At 43.8% G+C, this 13073-nt stretch overlaps 1 long non-coding RNA gene across 1 annotated transcript; it reads right to left on the bottom strand.

Moving 5' to 3' along the window:
• Positions 1-11403: 11403 nt before the first annotated feature.
• On the bottom strand, positions 11404-12854 carry LOC308594413. Its single transcript, XR_014011452.1, has 2 exons — positions 11780-12854; positions 11404-11635 (listed from the first exon to the last, which is right to left on the bottom strand). It is a non-coding gene; the product is annotated as an uncharacterized lncRNA (long non-coding RNA).
• Positions 12855-13073: the final 219 nt, after the last annotated feature.

The following is a 13073-nucleotide window of genomic DNA, read 5'->3' as shown; positions in this document are numbered from 1 at the left end:
CTTTGAGTGCAGGAGATGCTGCATATAGGGGAAAGGCATAAATCAGACACGAGGCTGGTTTTTCTTTGTACTTTTTAAAATCCCTCTCCTAAGCATGGACAACGATGAGAGATTGGGGTCGCTACTAATCCTCAGGCTCATCAGCTCAAGAAAATCCACCTATGGCCATATGAGTGGACAGGGAGGCAGCTGGCCCTATACCCAAAGACCATGGTCACTGGTTATTTTGCCTAAATCACATTCCTCACAATGCGGGATGATGACAACAATTTTGCAGGGTTCAAATACTCTCAGAGTGAAGGCGAATGCTCTGTCTATCCAATGAGGGGATAATATTATATTTCACCACACACACACACACACACACACACACACACCTCTCCCATCTGGAGCCTGGAAGATGGAGATCTCTGGGGAAAGGCTGGGAAGGACCTGGCAGGCTAAATGGGGCCGAATGGGCTGCCACGATGATAGCAGGTTTGCAGACGTACATGGGATGGAAGGAGGGCATATGATGCACTTCAGTCAAATGGCTGTCCTGCAGCATATTTCGCCATTTAATCTCCAGATCAGCATGTTGACAAGAACGACCTTGATAACAGCACAATTCACAATCTGTCGGAGCTGGCACGTCGCTTGCTGCTGGGTACGGGCCAGGTGGCTTCAGAAGGGCTAAGCCAGCACAGAATTTGTAAAACAAGAGGTTGCAGGGTGGGGGGGGGGGAGGCCTGACTGCCCTAGAAGTCCCTTAGCCCTAAAACTGAGGGATGGTCCCAGTTACTCAATGGAAAGGAAAAGTGTGTGCAGAGAATGGCTCCTAGCCATGATGATTATGTTCTCCCTACACAGGCAGAGGGCACTAAATGCCTCTGAATACCAGTTGCTAGATGGGCCTTTGCCCTGATCCAGCAGAGCTCTTCTTATGTTCTTAACACACATGTTCCTTACAGGACTTGGTGCTGTTTCTGACTCCTGGATTAAACCAAGTAACTAACTAAGTAAGTAAGTAAGGTAAAGGTAAAGGTAAAGGTAAAGGTACCCCTGACCATTAGGTCCAGTCGTGGACAACTCTGGGGTTGCACGCTCATCTCGCTTTATAGGCCGAGGGAGCTGGCGTTTGTCCGCAGACAGCTTCCAGGTCATGTGGCCAGCATGACTAAGCCACTTATGGCGAACCAGAGCAGCACACGGAAATGCTGTTTACCTTCCCGCCAGAGTGGTACCTATTTATATACTTGCACTTTGACATGCTTTCGAACTGCTAGGTTGGCAGGAGCTGGGACCTAGCAACAGGAGCTCACCCCGTTGTGGGGATTTGAACCGCCAACCTTCTGATCGGCAAGCCCTAGGCTCTGTGGTTTAGACCACAGCGCCCCTCACGTCTCTAGTAAGTAAGTAAGATTAAACCTTGTCACAGTCTAACTTTTCAAATGCAATCGTTAGTTTTCTTTTCTTTTCTAATACCCCGCCCATCTGGCTGGGTTTCCCCAGCCACTCTGGGCGGCTTCCAGCCGAATATTAAAAAAATACAGCATCAAACATTAAAAACGTCGCTAAACAGGGCCACCTTCAGTTGTCTTTTAAAATTAAAATAGTTGCTTATTGTCTTCACATCTGCTGGGAGGGCATTCCACAGGACAGGCGCCACTACCAAGAAGGCCCTCTGCCTGGTTTCTTGTAACCTCACTTCTCACAGTGAGGGAATCGCCAGAAGGTCCTTGGCGCTGGACCTCAGTGTCCGGACTGGACGATGGGGGCGGAGACGCTCCTTCACATATTATATTGGCTTGCTCAATATAGACATTACTAGGGGTTGCCATCCCTGTTCACTCTGGTCGCCAGCCCCACAAACCACTTCCCCACATCTGACCCAACCCCCTTTCCTTTCCTTCACATCTCACCTCACCTCTCATAGTTCACCCAAACCCATTTCAAAGGAAGAGGAGGCACTTCACACAGTGGTGGAACAAGCTGCTCCACCCCCATTAAATAGCTCACCTGGGCTACCTGCTACCTGCGTCCTTGCTCATTTGCTTGCCTGCTGCTTGTTATGCTGGAGCTGGCGTGGCCACCTATTGGGAGCCATACAAACTGCAGAGCAACGACAGTCTTACATTTTTATGTACAGTATAAAGGAAGATATGCGTATATAAGGGATGGAGAATGTGTGGCCCTCCAAGGCTGAATTCACACTATGGGTGACATTCAACTATGTTTTACTCAAAGGAGACCTATTGAAATTAATGAACGTGACTAGGGTAGGACCATTAATTTCAAGGGGCCTACTCTGATGAAATACCACCCCATGCCTTTAAAGCACCTCACCAGAATGCTGGGAACTGTTGCTTCCACCATTCAGACCTCTGATTTCCAGCACCATTAACAAACTAAAATTCCCAGGATTTGGGAGTGTGCTTTAAATGTTTGGTGCGTACACAGCCTAAAGGTCATGAGACTCCGATTCCGATCATCTTTGACTATTGTCTGCGCTGGCTGATAGGTATAGGAGGTTGACAGGTACTCCCTTTTCCTTGTGTAGAAAATGTGGAGGCAAATGAAATGTTACAGGCAAATGTGTGTAATGAAGTTCCAGGGGCTATGGTTTAAAAATAAACTAAAATGAAAGCAGCCTCAGAAGACTGACTATTGCTAAAATGCTTCCCTGCTGGTTCTTTTTCCACTTAAAAGCCCACCCAAGTGGCTTCCTCCGTCTCTCTCCCCCCCACCCCGACTTGAGGTTCCAGATGGATATATAGAAAGGGAAATGCTTGCAAGTCATTTGGGGGCTGTACTGTTTAGCTTTCAGCACGTTGTGGCTGAACAACTAACTGCACAGGCTTGCCATTATGCACGCCGTGTCCTGCCACTTGCCTTCGTGACATTTCGAGTTAGCCTTGTTTGCTTTTCCTTGTACAAGTGGCTGCAAATACATTTATGAGACCCGCAAAGCATCCGAGCTGCTTGAATGGCACAATGAGACATTTCGAGTCCTCAGGAATGCCAGTCAGAATGGTTAGCTCTGGGACCTCTTCACTCCTCTCTGGGAGCTAGTTCAAATGTAGACCATGTTCTCATGGCACTGGGTAGCACCTCACCATTCAGGCAGGGGAACTCTCGCTTGAATACACCCTGTTGAAAGCCCCACACACATGAAAAAGGAATACATCAGGGAGTTTCTGTAGTACAGACTTATGTTCCTATGACATGGTATTGGGCTTTGAAGACAAGATAAGTTGGAGATCTATATCTATATCTGGCTGTTCCTACATAAGCAAATGCACAAATCATAGGAATATAGGAAACTGCCTTACAGGAGTTTTGTCCAACCTATCCAGTTTTGTGTGCTCTGATGGGGGCTGTGCACCAGATTGGATGCTGCCCATAGTTCTCCAATTTGGGCTCTGAAATCTCAGGGACCGGGGTGCTCCTGACCTGTCAACCCTTGACGGCAACAAAATGTATTTCTGGCAATAGGCCAAGTGCTTTCCTCTTATCACTGAATGTCAGCTCTTACACATTAGCGGATAGAGTTTACAGGTTAAAAACATGATTCTAGGGTGGGACGGACCCCCCAGCACGCTTTATAAATCAAGGGCAGCAATCATGCACACCTTGCAATAAACTAAGTGTCATACAGTATCTCCCAAAGTATCTCATAAAAGCACCTTGTATGTGACTTAACTTTCAGTCCTGTATTTACTGTTCCATGTCTTATCACCAGTATGATCTTTGACGATATATTCAAAGGGCTGAAGTGGACGCTGTATCCAAGCAATTGAAGCAGCCTTTCTGTCGAGATGTCTGTGGAAAAAGGACTGACAGAGAACACCTGTGCCCTTTACGTGGCAGATATTGGGCCACATACTGCCCTTGAATAAGCAAGAACTAAGTGGCAAATTAATATTTTCCTCCTTTCATTTGGCTGGCTGTTTGTTCTTTGGACTTGTATAATGCATTGTGCAAGGCGCCTCTAAACTCCTCCACGGTCTCCTGGGACAGATGGATGCCAACAACAACAACATGTGATGTTCTATTACAGGGATGTCCAACCAGTAGATCGCGATCTACTGGTAGATCCCCAGCTGATCCTGGTAGATTGTGGGATCCTTATCATGTAGAAAAAGTTAACGGGGGGGGGGGGAATGAATCCAAACTTCAGTGTCTAAAATCCCTGGTAGAGGACAAGGATCCTGAGATCACGTTAAGGGTAGCCAAATTCCGTGTGATTGCCATAAAACTTAGGGAACAAGCTGTGCTATCATAATGATCAAGGTTTTAAATGATAATTTTAGGTTATATGTTAGTGACTAAGTTTTAATTTATATATTTTTTAACTGTTGCTATATCTGTATTGTCCCTGTTATACCTAATTGCAAATTCAAATGTATCCCTATCGTGTTTTATGACTTCCTTGATATTGTATGTGGGTTGGAACTGGGCTGTGACCTACATAATAAAATTCATTCATTCGTTACGGGGGAAAGGCTAAAAACCTCTGTGCAATCCTCCCCCCATAAAGCTCAACAACTCTGAGCAATCCACCCACCCCACACACGCTCCTCCTCCCTCCGATGACAATGGGTAGATCACTGCCAGTTTTTTTTATACTTGGAATAGATCACAGTCTCTTGGGAGTTGGGTATGCCTGTTCTGTTATGTTCTAGTTATTTATTGTTTTGAGATGCATTTGAATGAAAAGCGGCATGGAAATGCAAGAAATCAAATCACTTGAGCTGCGGACAAGCCTGTAAAAATTAAACAGGAAAACCAACACTTGCATTTTAACACTGAAGAGGGGGAGTGCAAAGAAGTCAAGACAACTACAGTGGTGCCTCGCAAGACGAAATTAATTCGTTCCGCGAGTTTTGTCGTCTTGCGATTTTTTTCGTCTTGCGAAGCACGGTGTTGGGAAAGTTTTGGAAAAGCTTCAAAAATCACCAAAGTCTTTAAAAACCTCAAAAAGGCTACCACACTGCGTGCTATGAGTTGCTCCTCGAAGTCAAGTCACAACTGTATTAACGGTGTTAAGAAAAAGGAAACAAACTTGCAAGACGTTTCTGTCTTGCGAAGCAAGCCCATAGGGAAAATCGTCTTGCGAAGCAGCTCAAAAAACCAAAAACCCTTTCGTCTAGCGAGTTTTTTGTCTTGCGAGGCATTCGTCTTGCAAGGTACCACCATACATTAAATTGGTCCTGAGATGATAGAACACTCATTTAGGGGAGCAGCAAGCCTTGCAAACAGTCTTATTTTGGGGGGTGGCTGCGTGAATGAGAGGAAGACACAGGTTCTGTTTATTTGTAAATTACATACAGCAAACATACAGCTTACAAAGTTCATGGATGAGAATGTTCTGTGCTTACTATTTTGGGCACTAGCCAATAGGTGCAATTGTGACGCATTCCATCACACGCAATGCAGTGTATTAGACACAGTTGTGGTAAGAAAATTGTATTTTCCCAGTGGTGAAAAAAATATTATGATTTTTCTGCCACGAAGGTGCTACCTTGGAGAAAGGAATCTGAGTTTCCCGCTAAAGATTCAGTAATCGCTGCACAACATGATTGCCTGGAAAGACTCTGAAGTCAACTCAGCCAAAGGTATGAATCCACCTGGAAATGATCACAGCTGTGAGACTAAAACCTATTCAATGAATATATGAATGCTTAGCCGGTTACCTGAAATGGAAAATAATGATAATAATAAAAGACTGAGCTCTCTTAGAAATAATAACAACAATTTTAAAAGGTGGTGTAAAAGAAATCAACTTGTAAACACTTTACTGCATAACTTTGCAAGCTGATATTTTGTTTTCTCCTTTGGATAGATTGCAACCAGATTTCCTCTGGGTGGAAAAAGGGTATTTCAGTTACACATTATCAAAAAGCTGCTCTGGATGACCTGTTTGTTTAGTCACCATTCATCCTGATTTGCATGTATGTGGTGGTTAGCCTATGTCTTGTCTTTACTGAGCATTCAATCTCATTTGCATATGGGGCTGTTATATGACAATGTGCATTCATCTTCATTAGCTAGCAAGATGTTTACATGTCTTTCCTTTAATCGTTCATTCATCTTTTCAGTGTGTTTCCCCATCACTTCCCTAACTGCAAAAGGACCATTTAAAAACGGGAAGAAGAAGAAGAAGAAGAAGAAGAAGAAGAAGAAGAAGAAGGAGGAGGAGGAGGAGGAGAAGAAGAGGAGGAGGAGGAGGAGGAGGAGGAGGAGGTTGGATTCTTGTGCTAGGGTGCTTTAATCAACTTCAGATGAGCAAACCCAAAATTTCAGTATGCACTTGAATCCCTATTGCAAAATAATGACAGTCTGGATGCACTCAACATTCGTGCCACAGGATCCTAAGCATGTTTAATTAGAAGTAAATGCCTTGGGACTTGTGCTTATCCATGCAGCTGCTGCTATATGTGCTTACTCAGAAGCCAAACATGGTTGGTGGTTCGAGCCCACCTGGGGACGGCTGTGGGCAGGATTCCTGCAAACGAAATTAAACTATTTCATATGAAACAAAACACGCTTCACTTGTTCCCTGAAATGCAAGACACAGAGGATGGTGGCAATCTCCTCCCATTGCCACATGAGCTGATTACTTCCTGTTTCATTTGGGAATGTGTTAACATCCAAGAGGCATCTGCAATCATTTCTTGAAAAGAGTGGGCAACACTAGCACATTTTTATTGCTGCATTACAGGGAGTATTCCTGCACTGCAGGGGTTGGACTAGGATGATCCTTAGGTTCCCTTCCAACTCTGCAATTCTATGATTCTATATTTTAACTATGCTTCATGTGAAAACATTGTGTTGTTTTATGAACATTAGGCAAGGCCTGCTAGATCAAAGGACCATGCAGTCCAGCATCCTTTTCTTACAGTAGCCAGACAGATAGCTATGGGAGGCCCATGGGCTGGACCAGAGTTCAACAATCGTCTCCTGATTCCCAATAACTGGTATTTGGAGGCCGATGGTCAGTTGTAGTGGAAGCACAACTTATCCATATTGGCTATGGAAAAGGGTTATGGAGAGAAGACCAATTGAACTCAGTGGTGATTTATTTTCAAATAAATATTATTATTTATTGAATTTATATACTACACTATACCTGGAGTTTCTTCCAAAAGTACCTGGATCTGGTCTGCGACCACTCGCTCCAGAACCTTGCTCAGGAAAGAGAGATTAGCAACTGGCTGGTAGTTAGTTAGGTTTTCCGAATCCAGGGGAGGTTTCCTAAGGAGTGGTTTTACCACTGTCTCCTTCAAACAGGCAGGGACCACCCCCTCTCGTAAAGAGGCATTAATCACCTCCCTGGCCCAGTCAGCTGTTCCCTCTGTTAGAATTCCTGCTCCATGATTGCAGTCATGGGATAGTTGTCCTTCACATGACAGTGTACGTTTTGACTCCACAGAGTGGGAAGTGACGGAGTCAGGATGTTTCTGTTACTGTGTCTGTGAAGTGGGACTATTGTCCTTTGTTCTTTCCCTTTGCTGTCTGATGCTAGAGAGGAAGCCATGTTGCAGTGCTCCATGTGTGTTTATATGTAAATAAAGTAGATTAGCCAAAATGCTGAGTTGCTGAGGTCTTCACAACTGCGAAGACTCTACGGATCCCTAAGTGTGCCGATGTCTGTTGACATTGGTCGCTGTGATGTTCGGGCTGATGAAAGCTTTTGAAGCTCCCAAACGATCGACCAGGAGGGAGAGAACATGCCAGTTGGGCATGTGTCTTTGCTAGGGTCCTACTCGAGTGTAGGACGAGTTCCTGATACCCTCCCTGCTGGTTTTTATCAGCCAAGAGGGGCAAGGGTCTAGAGCGCAAGTGGTTGCCTTGACTGATCCAAGCACCTTGTCCACATCCTTAAGCCTTACCTTACCAACTGAAACTCATCCAACACAACAGGACTAGACTGTGCTCTGGACATCCCATGAGATTCATCTGCTATAACAGCAGAGTCAAGGTCTTGGTGGATGCAAGCGATTTTATCCTCAAAATGCTACCCACAGAATTGGGCTGCGCAGTTGTGATCTTAAACACGATCCCTGGAAATCCACGCGGTATATGTTACAGTAAGACCAGGATTTCAAAAATGTTCACAATTGCCACCAAGTGTGTTTCTAAAAGCTAGATCTGCTATAGAGCAAGACTTTTGAATATATTCCAGGTTTCCAAACCGCATTCCTAATAGCAAACAAAGGGTGGATCTTTCATGTGCTGCTCACGTCTGAAAACTACAGGAAGGACCACACAGCAAAGGGGGAAGCTAGGAAAGAAAGAAAGAAAGAAAGAAAGAAAGAAAGAAAGAAAGAAAGAAAGAAAGAAAGAAATTATTCCTAGGACTCTGAAGGAAAAGCATTAATAAAAGGATGGTTTTTAATATATTCAACAACAGAAGAGTTTTTATTTTGCAGGGTCCTTTGTAGAGAATTGATGATATGCACATGTGAGGCTCTATCCTATGCATGTTTACTTGGAAGCAAGACCCACTATGTTCAATGAGTCTTACGCTCAGGTGAGCATGAAGAGGACTCTAGTCCCGGCGGTTCTAAATCCAGCTTTAATAAAAAGGGAGATGCAGGGAGATGTTACCCCATCGTCTTTGAAATGTAAACGAGGGTAGAGGGCTCCCCTGGGGTTTTTCCAAAATAAACTACATCTGCTGCTTCCCCTTCTAGCTATTGCATACACAAGCTAGGATAAGTCCTTGGCTGCTTTGAGTGACAGGTTGTTCCGAGCCAGATGAGGAGGAACAGAATGACTGAGGGCATGGCGAGTGACCAAGAGTGCCAGACCTCAGCTTGTTGATGACTTTGCATACAATGCCTACTTTAAACGACTTGTGAGATTTGATAGCTTTACTGCCAGACACTGGGCTGCTAATACTAATACCTGTCCGTCTGAGGCCTTTAGACATCAGGAGTGGCAAATGGAACAAGAAAGGACTTGATTAGGTATCTGGCATCAAGGGCCTAGTATTCGAAGGAGGTAAACTTGCATCTGTGTGCTACTATTTTGGGATGCAGACAGGATCACAGGATTGAACACTCCTCCATACAAATATATTCCTACCAAGTTCATAAAAATAGATGGCACAGAGAGAAGCTAGCTTTATGTACGCAAGGATTATTATTATTTGCACAGAGCAGCGTTCAGCCATGAAAGCCAGCGGCACGCAACTGAGACTTTAGTTTTCCACCTCAGAAAGGGCAGGGACTTTCAAAGATAGAATGCACTGGCAGGGCCGGCCCACACATGAGGCAGGTGGTAGGGACAACCATCTCTTGGCTCCCTGATGGCATACAGTTCTTCCTTTGCAGTCTTGCTTGAATTCAAGTCACGGCTGCAAAGATGCCTGCTAAAACCAAGGTGGCAGGGATTGTCATCATTCAGTAGTTCTTGAGTGAAGCCAATTCCAGCAGCGCTGATCTGGCCTATAGGAACAGAGGTTCCGCATCTGTGGTGTATACTTTGCAGGAAACACTGACGCTGCCCCAGTTCTGTGATGTGACTTGGCCCAAAATGAAAAGGAGCAGTGTGCTGCTTTCTCTTCTGCCTCCTCTTCAGTATCCAGTGGTATAAAGATGAAACAAGAAAGAACAAAGTGAAAGCAGAACAGGTCAGCCTGTACGCAAGAGAATGGACACAAATGTGACATTAAAAATTGCAGTGTTCAGAAATTAGTGGGAGAACATTTCACTTTCCCAGGACACACCGCTGCTGACCTCAGTCACCAGACTTCAAGAAAAATAAACTTCAAAAGGACTCTTCAATATGAAACTGCTGAAGTAGAATTTATTAGCAAATGCAGTTCTGTAGAATAGAATTCAGGCTCAGGTGAGGTTGGGGGTTTCTGCCCCACTAGACAAACTATTCTGCTTATGGTGTTCCTTTAGTATAGAAAGCAGGAGCTTATTTCAACCCAAGTCTGCAGTTGTGAAAGGTCATTTTGTTCTTAACTTGTATATATTTGGATCTTTATGGCCATTTCTACACACAAACATGTTTGTTGCTGGCATCCATCTATCTCGAAAGACAATGGATTGCGTCTCTGGATGAAATCAAATCACTGCGTTAACATCGCCAAAGTGACCTCCCTGGGCAGTTTGTATGAAGGTCCTGGGCTGTCCATGTGACAAGATCCCCCTCTCGGCCACACTGATGTTCAAAGAAAGTAGAGCAATACGATTTGCACCTGCTTGGCTGCAGGAATTGCTGGAAAGAGGCATACAACTTGCCGGAAAGAGGCATACAAGTTGCCATCCAACTGCCTTAGGGACTCCTCTCTGGATTTGTGTAGGGTTTACTCCTGTGCCTTTCCTTCTTCTGAAGATACCCCACAAGGCAGCGGAGGTGTAGGATCCTAGATAAGCTACCTTCCCAGCCCCATCTGCCCCTCACTTCCCTCTACAGCACATGCAGAAACCGCCTTCTTGACCGTTGGACCCACTGTTAGTCTTGTCTGCCCAATCCGCCAGAGCCTGTCTTTGCATGCAGAGGAAGTTCTATCACAGTGAGGGTTTGAGGCCCATCAGCTACCCTCACCCAGTTTAGATGGCCAGTTGTAGCTGTTCCCGAGATGTGGTCACTTTTGCATGCTGACAGCTTCTAGGAGCCGCAGGTGAGAGCTGAGTGCAGCGTCAGGGCTAAAGGTGGACAAACTACCCCAGAAGGAGCATGATGAGTCTCCACCAGAAGTACTACTCCTCCCCTAACACCCCATACAACAAACATCCTTAAGCCACAATAAATGTGTTAGTCTTTAAAGGTGCCAAAAATTTAGTGATTCTAGCCACCATGTGTAACTAGTTCACATTACATAACAGCACATAATATACCTATGGCTGTTTTCTTTTAATCACTGCATCATGCAAGCATGGAATTTGACATCAAATGCACAATTCAGCATATTGAACGTTTCAGCTTTCACAGACTTTTTATCTAAAAAAAACCAACAAGTTTCTAGCCCACGTAACTGCAAAGTTTGAAAGCATGTAGGGCCATTTACTTATGACACGTGCTGTTGATAATCTGAAAATATCAAAGTGCGGTTCAATGGGTAAAATTATACAGCAAATAATAATCATGAAACACTGAAGTACAGTACAGCATTTTAGTTCTAATCTGTAAATGATTGATAAATGCATTCTTATTGGAGAGAAAGTCCCCCACTGAGATCAGTGAAATTTGCTTTCAAGTAAACATGCTGAAGACCGCACTGCAAGATGAATTGCTATTTGTCAGGGCATGTAAGTGCATTACTAGTCTGCACAGAATCTCTTTATCACAGACAGAAGCAGAATTGTTCATGCAAATAAGCAAATATGTGCACATTCAACTTCTCTGCATAACCAGGATGTAGAAAATCGTGGTTTTAGGAACAAAATTCAGGATACCTTGAAAAAGATTTTCAATATTTTTATTCTGTTCAGCATAACATAGCATTTGCAGTTCTGCAGCAACCCATTAATGAATACATAAAAAACTCTCCTTTGCATTCCATATGGCATCTAGACTAAGGTTACCAGATTTTTTTCAATGAATCCAGGGACACTTTTCAACTTCAATGGATTTTGTATGGGGACTGATGTGTAAATCTGGGGACTGCCCTTGGGAAATGGGGACGTCTGCTAACCTTAATCTAGACCAGTGTTTCCCAACCTTGGGCTTCCAGCTGTTTTTGGACTACAACTCCCATCATCCCTAGCTAGCAAGACCAGTGGTCAGGGATGATGGGAATTGTAGTTCAAAAACAGCTGGAGGCCCAAGGTTGGGAAACACTGATCTAGACCACCAGCAGCTTTGTCATGAATCCCACCTTTTGGACTAAAGCGATTATGGATGCATATCTAACACATGTGTGATCATGAAATCAAAAGGCTATTGTGAGAGTTTGTGAAAATTAACATTTTTGTATTGCAATTCTTTTGTGGCTCCAGCTAACGTCTAGGACGTCTTTCTGATGGCTGCAAAGCTTTACTGCATCCCAAAGTCAACTCAGGGATGTCACAGGAGCGCACATCCCTCTACACACCCAAGGAATTCTCACCCACCTGGCAGTGCAAACTTGAGTGCCACAACTTGTGTTTTGCTCAACAAAGGCACAATTTGCTATTTTGTGGTCTAACAGCATTTCTGGAAATTTCCTGGAAGCTTTGTTTCAGCTTTATTGATGAGAGTTATTGATGAGACTAGGTTTCAAAATCTAGAAATACTTCCCTGTATTGAAGGGTGTTTTTTCCTCCCTAAATAACCAGACAAAATTAACATCACAGGCAGAATACTTTCTACAGAAAATGGTAATGTAATTGCCTCATCGTCTTTTGTGAAAATTGGAAAAGACTGTCCTTTGGTTTCTCCAACCTGATAAATGTTGCCTTCTCAAGCTAAGAGGAACAAGCATTTTGCTTCAGTTTCACTTGAGGCAGTTAACAGTAATCAAAGAACATCAAGGCTTGTTTCTAACTAGCTGTTACCATAACATAGATAAACACAATTTTGTACCGCATATTCCTCCCCTCGCTTCATCTTCCAGAGCTTATGACTGCCTGGGAACCATGGAGGGAAAAATACATTTTAAAAACTGCTTCTGGTATTCAGCTGTACAGATCATTAGACTGACGCTTCTCAAATTCTGACATCATGCCTTCAGAAAGGGGGTGGGGGGGAGTAATCAGCCATAAATAACTAGGGAGAATGACACAGTGTGAAGGTATATAAGCATGGCCCATAAAAGTCACCTGCGGCTGAAATTACAGTAAATGCTTCCAGGAAAGAAAAATACTGTACCGTAATCTTCCTCTTCATAGCTTCATCTGCTGATTGTGATTCCTTTATTAATGCTGTGGGGTGAAAGGGGTACCTCTGGTGTGGGACACACCGTGCTGCTTCTGGGGTACTTTGTCCACCTTTGGTCTCTACCCTGCACCCCATTGTCTATCGAGACAAATGGATGCTAACAACACAAAGTCCTTGAGACATTATTATTATTATTATTATTATTATTATTATTATTATTATTATTATTATTATTATTAAAACTGAGATTTTCATTATGGCAATTTCTAATCCTA

Source organism: Podarcis bocagei (assembly GCF_964188305.1).
Source record: "Podarcis bocagei genome assembly, chromosome: 9".
In the NCBI taxonomy this organism is placed as follows: domain Eukaryota; kingdom Metazoa; phylum Chordata; class Lepidosauria; order Squamata; family Lacertidae; genus Podarcis; species Podarcis bocagei.
Note: the sequence above shows the minus strand (reverse complement) of the source record. Positions and strands in the feature narration are given on the sequence as shown.